Here is a 10,070-nt window from a genome sequence, read left to right on the forward strand (position 1 = left end):
TCCCTCCCCTGGCAAGTTTCTTTGTAACTCTGTTATTGGTTTTAGCACAAATCAAACAACCCTCAATAGCTCGCTTTGCCAGAGTAAAAAAAGACCCACTGCAGCATATATTTTCAGGCAGGCTCTTGGCAGTCCCTGGGAGCCCCAATGACTTCTTTCATGAAGTTGTTTTAGCAACTGTAAGGCCAGAGCTTTTGGTATCCACTGTTTACCATCTCTTGTAAACATTTTCCCCCACTTTTAAATTCTGCATCCTCTTGCTCCATTAAACAAAATTCATACTGGAATAACCTAGCACTGGTCTCACTAGTGGAGACTAGCACTAGTCTCCACTTAGAGACTATCTCAGTCAACAAAGCTTTAATCTGATGTGAAACTTCAACAATCAGATTCCTTCCCCTTGTCAGCTTTCGGGCCTCAGCCACCATCAGAGCTGTGGCTGCACAGTTCTGCAGACAATGGGGCCAGCCTCTGGCCACCGGCTCTAACATTTTAGAAAAATTGGCAACAGGCCTCCGTGTTCCCCCATGCTCTTGCACCAAAACTCCTTTAGCATGACCCTGTTTAACATCCACATATAGTATAGACATTAGGATTCTCTTCACTTAAAATGTCGTATAAAGGTCTGGCCACCACAGAAAAATCTTCAATCCATACTCTGCAGTACCTTACCAATCCTAAAATTGCCATAACTCTTTTTTTGTCTGGGGTAATGGTACTTGTAAAATCCCCTGCATTCCTTCTGAATCAATATACCATAACTCTCCAGTTAGAATGTGTGCTCAAGATTTGACTTTTTTCTTTGTTTTCAACCAACTGGCCTATTCAGATGCTCTAAGTCGTCTTTTAGCAAAAAAATTAAGCAGCTTTGCAGTAGCCTCTTCAACCACCTTCTCCTGTTCCCCTGACAAAAGCAAATCATCCACATCCTGCAACAACCTAACTCCTGAGGCTGGAGTAAACTCTCTTAATATTTTCTGCAAAGCTTGCCCAAACAAAACCAGGGACTCTGAATATCCCTGCAGGAGGACTGTCCATGACAATTGTTGTTCTACAATTTTCCCTCCTTTTGTTCCAGTCATTTTCCCTTCAAACATGATCCAGTTCAGTGGCAACCAATGCCACTGCCTAAAGCCAATTGCATTTTTGTTTCTAGTAACCAATTACTCCCTGTACCTATTTTTCACATCAAGTCCATCTTAGGTGTAGGGAAGTGACTAACAAATTAACCAAGGAAAGATAAAAAAATACTTTCCCCTAAAGTTTTCCTATAGCCTCCAAAGAGAAAGCTGCATGAGAAATACCTAGGCCTGCATAGGGACAACACCAGCCCCACAAGGCTGCAGCAGCTGCAGAATCAGCCTCAGGATTAGAACCTGCCAATTCCAGCTCTCCACAACAGACCACAGACTGGTGGGGGGTTCCCCACAAGGTAGGAGCTGCAGAATTGGCTTCAGGACTGAAATCAGCAAATTCTGGCTTTTCACAACAAAACACACAAAAAGCAGAGGGGTGTGGTCAGACACAAACTTTGAAGAATTTAAGATTTTAGAGAAGCTGAGGCCTTAATTAAAAAGAAGCCTTGCTAAATCTAATTAAAATAAATAGATGGGCCTTGCTAAAATTAAAGGTAGATAGAGAAACTTTGCTTAAATTAGAGCTTAATCATTGGCTAATAACTAATTCTCTGACAACTTTATGCTTGTTCACCTGGGCTTCTAATGAGAAACAGAGTATCTGGTAAAGAACTTCAAGAACAGAAGACAGTTGCACATCAGAAATTCATTGAAGATATGAAACTAGGAGCCCAGCCAAGGGTCCATTTGTCAATTTGCATGGAAAAGGTAGAAAGGTCAGAACGAGGAAGAGCCATATCCCTTCCTCCCCTCTGTGACCCCTTCTCATAAAAAGAGCAGTGACCCATTTCAAGGATCAACCTATGCATGCTTAATTGCTTTGTTCCTAAGTAGCATAGGAAGTGAAAAGTGGGTGAATTTGTATTTCTATTCAATACTTCTGTAAATAAAAAGCCTGTATTCACCTCTAGTTGGGGTCATGTGTATTAAGTGGTGACCCGACACATCAGCCCAGCGCTGCTAATAAACATACACTTTTTAACCCTAAACCAGTTAAAGAGTCTTTGTCTGTCTCTGTTGGATATTGATACTAGATCATATCCATATGTTAGAAACTCAATCTTAAAATGCATCCAAAAATTGCATGTGGAGAAAGGAAAAGAACTTGTGGGTTTGAGAAGATGAGGATGGATTTTGTTAACAGCCCACTGGAAACAGGACCAACAGAAGGAACAATTGTTTTTGGAATGCTCCCACATGAAGGTACAGAAGAAGGTTTTAGTCTTGAGCTCAAGTTTATTTGTGCAAGGGAAACAAGAACAACAACAACAATAATAATAATGAATATATAACTCAATAATACATATTTAGATCCATAATTAAAAATTTATAATGTGAAATAATGCTGACAATACCAAGTTGTTAGCTTTGGCTGCTCACTGTAACACTAAATACCCTACAAAAAAGAACTGGCCAAGACCCAAATGTCAGTGGTAAACTTTGTGAATTGTATACTAGGAATAAATGAGGACGGGATGAAATTGGCTGTTTTTATAGGGTTTGGTGATACTATGATGTGGAATGCTTTGTCTGTTCCTGTGAAAAACACAGTGATTAAGATTGCTGGGTTTTTCATGTACCAGACTATCCATGAGCTGCAGGATTGGTTGAACAGGTGAAGGGGCTGTTAAAAGAGCAGTTGAAAAAATGAGGAGATGGGAACTTGTCCTGGTGGAGAACCCATCTCCCAGATGTGCTCCATGCCCTTAACAATGGGCCCACTGGGAAATGGAAACCCCTGGGTGTGCATGGCTGCACCCAATTTGCAAACACAGCCATGGACAGTGAGACTTGGACTGCCTGGGAAATTGTTCTGGGTGTGATGGCCCCTGCCAGGGCCACCCCAGAGGCTGCAGGGCTGGACCTTCATGCACTGGAATTCATTAGTGTAAATCAGAAGCAAATGAGAGTTAACAATACTGAAACAGGAATTCAGATTCCTCCTGGACACTTTGGTTTGGTAACTGCTCACTGGAGCTTGGCCTTGCAAAGTGTTCATGTCATGGGAGGAGGAATTGATGCAGATTATCAAGAATAAGTAACCTTGTCACTAAAGCACCACTGATGTCTGTGAGTTGTATCTTGAGAGACAGCCAGAATCTTTGTTCACCAGAACACCTCTAGAGATTTATCAAGGCATTAGCCATCAAAATTATTTTGAAAATTTAAAGATCCAAGTAGCCAAACTACTCAATGTAACAAATTGCTGGGTATGTGTTAACCAATGTTGGGAGGAATGGGGTTCCCTTGGAGGGCCCACCCTGTGGGGTGGCCAGAACTCTGTCAATGGGCTCTGACTCAGAACGGAGCCAGTGCAGGGACACTTAGAGAGAACTGTGCTGTGGAACACAGGAATGCAATTACCACTTTTACAGGATTCACTGAGATCTCCCTTCAGGAGAAACCAAACCCTGTTCTAGTTGGAGGCCACAATGTGAAAGGATTTCTGTGCTTTACCATCACAAGCTTACTCATTCCTTTTCCTCAACCTCATTCATGTTAGGAAAAATAATTCTGTTGTCCATGGAGCTGGCACCTTTTGAATTCCAGAATAATGCCCCCAAGGTCCTTTGCTGTCCAGCTTTTCAGCGCTGTCTGTGGCTAACAAGGCTTGCTGGGGTCCTTTTCCCTTTGGCTGAAGAGGAGCCAGGTCCCAGTCCCTGAGGGGCACCCAGGCTCCTGGCTGGAATTGGTGTGGAAGTCCCTCAGTGTCACATCAGCCTTCACATGGAGCCCCGTGGATCTGAGCATTTTCCAAAGGGGCCGTTGGGGCAAACAGGGAGATTTGGTCTGGCAGCATCTGTAAAACAATATCCCATCCCGTCAACTTGTTCTGGCAGAGAACACTTGGCTGCAGGGACATATCCCCATTGTTCCTGCCCAGGTTTCAGGATTCAAAAGGTGTTGTCTTTGCCCTGAGCTGTTCCTTCAGCTGGCTCAGGAGGGCCATTTGACCTCTGGACTCACACTCTGGCCCAATTATTAGGACTGGTGCATCCAAACCTTTTATCTCCACTAACAGTGCTGACTGGAGGTGGATCTCTTTTCTTCTCAATTGTTTTTAAACTGCAATACCAATATTTGTGCCACCCTGACATAGGATTGAATAATCCAATCTTGTTTGTAACTTTTTAAGAGAATTACTTCAATTTCTTTTTGATAATCTGCATCAATTCCTCCTCCCATGACATGAACACTTTGCAAGGCCAAGCTCCAGTGAGAAGTTACCAAACCAAAGTGTCCTGGAGGAATCTGAATTCCTGATTCAGTATTGTTAACTCTCATTTGCTTCTGATTTACCCTAATGAATTCCAGTGCATGAAGGTCCAGCCCTGCAGCCTCTGGGGTGGCCCTGGCAGGGGCCATCACACCCAGAACAATTTCCCAGACAGTCCAAGTCTCACTGTCCATGGCTGTGTTTGCAAATTGGGTGCAGCCATGCACACCCAGGGGTTTCCATTTCCCAGTGGGCCCATGTTTAAGGGCATGGAGCACATCTGGGAGATGGGTTCTCCACCAGGACAAGTTCCCATCTCCTCATTTTCTTAACTTCTTTCTTCACAGCCCCTTCACCTGTTCAACCAATCCTGCAGCTCCTGGATAGTCTGGTACATGAAAAACCCAGCAATCTTAATCACTGTGTTTTTCACAGCAACAGACAAAGCATTCTGCATCATAGTATCACCAAACCCTATAAAAACAGCCAATTTCATCCCTTCCTCCTTTATTCCTTGTATACAATTCACAAAGTTTACCACTGACATTTGGGTCTTGGCCAGTTCTTTTTTGTAGGGTATTTAATGTTACAGTGAGCAGCCAAAGCTAACAACTTGGTATTGTCAGTATTATTTCACATTATTGATTTTCAGTTATATTTTTAAATACATATTATTGTGTTATATTGTAACATTATAATGTTGTATTTTATTATTACTATTATTATTATTAGTATTTTTTCGCTTAAACTAACAAACCTGAGCTCAAGACTAAAACCTTCTTTTGGACCTTCATGTGGGAGTATTCCAAAAACAATTGTTTCTTCTGTTGGTGCTGTTTCCAATGTGCCATTAACAAAATCCATCCTCGTCTTCCCAAACCCACAAGCCCTTTTCCATATGCAATTTTTGGATGCATTTTAAGACATCCGGCAATTCAGCCTCTTTTAACCCACTGCCCCACTGCTCGCACGGTGCTCTGACCTCAACCCACTCCAGAGCCAGCAAACTCTAGGGAAGGGCTTCCCATCTGAGAATTACAGACAGGACTGATTCCTTACATTCACATTTAAAAAGTGACATTTTGTTGTGATCTGGGCAGACTTTGCCAATTTTGTTCTACCAGGGGCAGGGTCAGCCCCAAAACCACAAACACCACCTGAAGGAATCAGTGTCATTTACTGCAGCTCCAAGCAGCAAAGGATCACAAAAGGAGCAGCTCAGCAATGCACCCAATCATCACTGCCAAAGATTGCCTGCAGTGATTAACAAAGATCCAGCACCAGTTCCCCTCAGACTTTGCCATCACCACATCCACACATCAGCTGGAGAAGCTGTCACAGCCAAGGGCTGGAGAGCCACTCCTGGACACTGGGAATTCCTGCAGGAGCCTCCAGCCACAGCTGAGCCTCCAACCCTGCTGTGAGAGGGCCCAGCCCTGATAGTGCTGAATAAATAAACTGACAGCACTTCTGGTGTGGGAACATCTGGTTTCATCCTCCTCTTGGGTCCCCGTCAAAGCCTGACCAGGCCTCAAGGAGGAACCAAGGGAGTTGACTCTGACCATACAGCCCCAAACAAGGCCAGATGTTGGACTTCATGGCCTTGTCTGACTTCTAAACATAGAAACCTCAATCCATGCTTCACTAATGAGTGGATACATCTATCCCACTGCTAATGACCATGCATAGTTCAGTAATGAGCAAATACACAGATAACCTTTGGCTGGAAGGTTCATCCAGAGGTCACCTTTGGCTCAGGGCCTGGTGTTCAGGCCTCACTCAGGGCCTGTTGTTCAGACCTTGGCACTTCAGGAACGAGGTTTAGTGCTGGGCTTGACACTGCTGGGTGACTGGCTGGACTGGATGAGCTCAGAGGTCTTTTCCAGCAGAATGGATTCTGGAATTCCAGGATTCCATATGCTGCATTCACCTAGGTCCACGTTAGAAGCATTACTTTGGTCCAAAAGTCCCCTCTTGCTCAGCTCTTGTGGCTTGAGGCCTCAGATCCTTCAGCTCCTGGTGCTCAGCTGCTCATGCTGAACGAGACCACTCAGAGTGAAGAATACATTTCATCCAATTCCTTCTGGAACAAAGAGAGGGGAGGTGTAAAAAAAGGAGCATTGTTTGGTGTGGCCTCCTCTCTGCCCTCCACACCTTTCAGCGCTTTGAACCACACAAGAGCTTTCTCCAAGAGTGCAATGAAGCAGCTGCTCCTGCTCCCAGCTCTGGCTCTTCCCAGTCTCTGACCTTGCCTGGTTTTGTCCCTCTTGCTGTGCTCTCTGTTCCCCTGGGGCTCGGTGGCTGCTGCCCAGGACTGTGGGACTGGCACAGATCAAGGGGTCGAGCCCCTCCTTTCTGTGCCCTTGGAGCTGCCTGTTCGCAGCAGCCTTTTCCATCTGGAAGCTCCACATGGAGAGGGAGTCCCCAGCTCTGTTCTTGGCACAACTTGCAGGAGTCCAGGGCTGCCATCTCAAGTCCCTGCTGGCATTGAGGCCTCTCAGGTGCCTCAGGCTGCTGTGACACTGCTGCACAGAGAGGGAAGAGTGTCAGGGGCTGTGCTGAAAGTCAGCTCCATGTGCTGCTGTTGCTGCTGCTGGTGCTGGTGGTGCCTCTGCTGGTGCTGTTGCTGCTGGTGCTGGTGGTGTTGCTGGTGCTGGTGGTGCCTCTGCTGGTGATGCAGCTGCTGCTGGTACTGCTGGTGGTGCTGGTGCTGCTGGTGCTGCTGGTGGTGGTGGTGCTGCTGCTGCTGGTACTGCTGCTGCTGCCACTGCTGGTGGTGGTGCTGGTGCTGGTACTGCTGGTTCTGCTGCTGGTGCTGGTGCTCTGCTGCTGCTGCTACTGCTGCTGCTGGCGCTGCTGGTGGTGGTGGTGCTGCTGCTACTGCTGGTTCTGGTGCTGGTGCTGGTGCAGCTTCTGCTGCTACTGCTGCTGCTGCTGTTGCTGGCGGTGGTGGTGCTGGTGCTGGTATTGCTGGTTCTGCTGGTGGCGATGCTGGTGCTGCTGCTGCTGATACTGCTGGTGCAGCTGGTGCTGCCACTGCTGGTGGTGGTGCTGGTACTGGTGATTCTGCTGCTGGTGCTGGTACTCTGCTGCTGCTGCTGCTGCTGGCGGTGGTGGTGGTGGTGCTGCTGCTGGTACTGCTGGTTCTGCTGGTTCTGCTGCTGGTGCTGGTGCTCTGCTGCTGCTGCTGGTGGTGGCGGTGCTGGTGCTGGTACTGCTGGTTCTGCTGCTGGTACTGCTGGTTCTGCTGCTGGTACTGCTGGTGCAGCTTCTGCTGCTACTGCTGCTGCTGCTGGCGGTGGTGGTGCTGGTGCTGGTATTGCTGGTTCTGCTGGTGGTGATGCTGGTGGTGCTGCTGCTGCTGGTGCTGCTGCTGCTGATACTTCTGGTGCTGCTCGTGGCGCTGCTGCTGCTGCTGCTGCTGGTACTGCTGGTGCAGCTGGTGCTGCCGCTGCTGGTGGTGGTGCTGGTACTGGTGATTCTGCTGCTGGTGCTGCTGTTCTGCTGCTGCTGCTGCTGCTGGCGGTGGTGGTGCTGGTACTGCTGGTTCTGCTGGTTCTGCTGCTGGTGCTGGTGCTCCGGTGCTGCTGGTGCTGTTGCTGCTGGTCCTGGTGCTCATGCTGCAATCATTTGTCCAGACCTGCCCCAGACTGAGGGATCAGATCCAGGCACTGCTGCTGCTCCCTCGGGACCAGCCCCAGTTTGGTTCTTGCTGGCAGTGCCAGCAGAAGCCGTGGCTGGAGCAGCAGGTGCTGACAGTGCCCCAAGGCCTGGGGCTGGAGGGGTCCCTGGGCTGGGGCTGGGAGGGAGCTGCCCCTTGTTCTCCCTCTGCCTCACACAGAGCTGGGCCAGGCACAAGTGGGGCAGCAGAGCCAACAGGGAGCCTGCGAGTCTCTTCCAGCCGTGCCTGCTCAGAGTTTGGCCTTGGAGCTTCAGGTGGACAAAGGCAGCTGCTCTGGTCCCTCTGCGTGTGCCCGTGTTCAGCACTGCTGCTCCATCAGTCTGTGCCCAGCAACGGGGAAAAGCCTCAGCCCTGCAGGGCGGGGAGCTGCCGGGCTCTGCCTGAGCAGCTCAGCCAGCAGGAAGGGAGCTGCTCCACACGGGAACCCAGAGCAAAGGGCACGCCTTTTTTACAGCATGTTTTCTGTTTTAAAGAAGAAAAGAGAGGAAATAGAAAAAAAAACTACTGTAAAATATGAAAGATAAAAACAGAACCCAAGTGTGCAGTGAAAAATCTTCTATAACTTTGAATTAAGTGGTAATTGGTCTTTTGAAACATAAAACTCAGTTATTTACTTTGTAAATGTGCTGTTGGCATGATGCATCTTACTGGCCTCAGTAACCATTCTTAAAAAGCTTTTGGGGTTTGATTCCATTATTGTTATTTTAAATTGTGGTGAAATTGGTGTGAAGGAATACGAAAATGCTTTGCGCCTTGCCAGCTCCAAGCAGCACTGGGAATCTAAACTCTGTCAAACCTCAAATTCTCTACAAGATGCCCTTCCTTCTCACCCTGTGAATGAACTGCACATTCCCTTTCAAACCTTCAAGGTTTCTTAAAGATGCAAAGTCCCACTTACAGCTTTTTGCCCTGGTTTGGAACTGCAGAAGGGCAATTCTTCATCCATCAGCTCCAGACTGCACCGCCTCAGGAACACAGCACTGGCATTCTAAAGGAGGAAGAAAGTGCAACTGCACAATTCCAGCCAAAAAGAAAGGAAGAGTGGGACACAGAAAACATCCTGTGCAGATCCAGGCATTCAGCTGGGACTGGGGAGAGTTTGGCTTCTTGCCAATTGGATGTGTGTCCCTAACTGCAATCTCTTGGCCTGCACGAGAGTCTCACTCACCTGCAAAAGCAGAAAGCTCAGGCGGTGTGCTGGGAACGGGCTCGTCTGATGCAAAGCTGTCAGAGCAATGTGAGGGCAGAGCGAGCCCAGCTGTGCCTGGGGCTGAGCCCAGCAGAGCCCTGGCAGAGCCCAGAGCAGCCTCAGCATCCGCAGAGCCCGGCTGCAAGGAGAGAAAACAGAAACCGCCCGTCAGCTCAAGGCTCCTGTCCCCTTGTCCCAGCCACCCACGGTGCCCAGGCCATGCTGGCCATGCTCAGAGCTGGGCCCAAAGCTGCCCATCACTGCTGCCTTTGGGAGCAGAGCAGGAGGGCAGGACATGTGCCCAGCCTGCAGCCAGCCACGGCAGATCCAGCCCCTCAGCAGCTGCCCAGAGACACAAAGCAGACTGGCAGCCTACTGAAGAATTGGTTGCATCAACCTCAGCAAAGGGGGGAGCCGGCCAAGCTGTGCCATACCCAGATCTGGGAGCATCCCCTGGCTGTGGACTCACCTGCAAATTGGGCGTGGAGTGTGTCTTTGAAGAAGGTGCCAGAATCAAAGTTGATCATCTTCAGCTGGCCACGTGGATGAAGACATTGTCATCCTTGCGGTTGTCTTTGGTGTCTCCCGCAGCAGCCCCACCTGGTACAGCTTCTCCAGGGGCTCCTTCTCCTTCCCTAGGGGCCAGACCAGGCTGTCAGTGCTCTGCCCAGGGCCCCAGCCACCAGTGAACCAGACAAGCAAAACCAGGGGGGATGGTGGCCACCAGTGCTTGCCACACCAGGTCTCCAGCTCAGCTCCAGCCCAAGAGCTGCATGTTCCCTTCTGATGACCCCTGCTCAGAGCTACAGGCAGGACAAAAACAGTCTGCTTTGTTCTGCCACTGAT

Source organism: Poecile atricapillus, chromosome 36 (genome assembly GCF_030490865.1).
Source record: "Poecile atricapillus isolate bPoeAtr1 chromosome 36, bPoeAtr1.hap1, whole genome shotgun sequence".
Taxonomy (NCBI): domain Eukaryota; kingdom Metazoa; phylum Chordata; class Aves; order Passeriformes; family Paridae; genus Poecile; species Poecile atricapillus.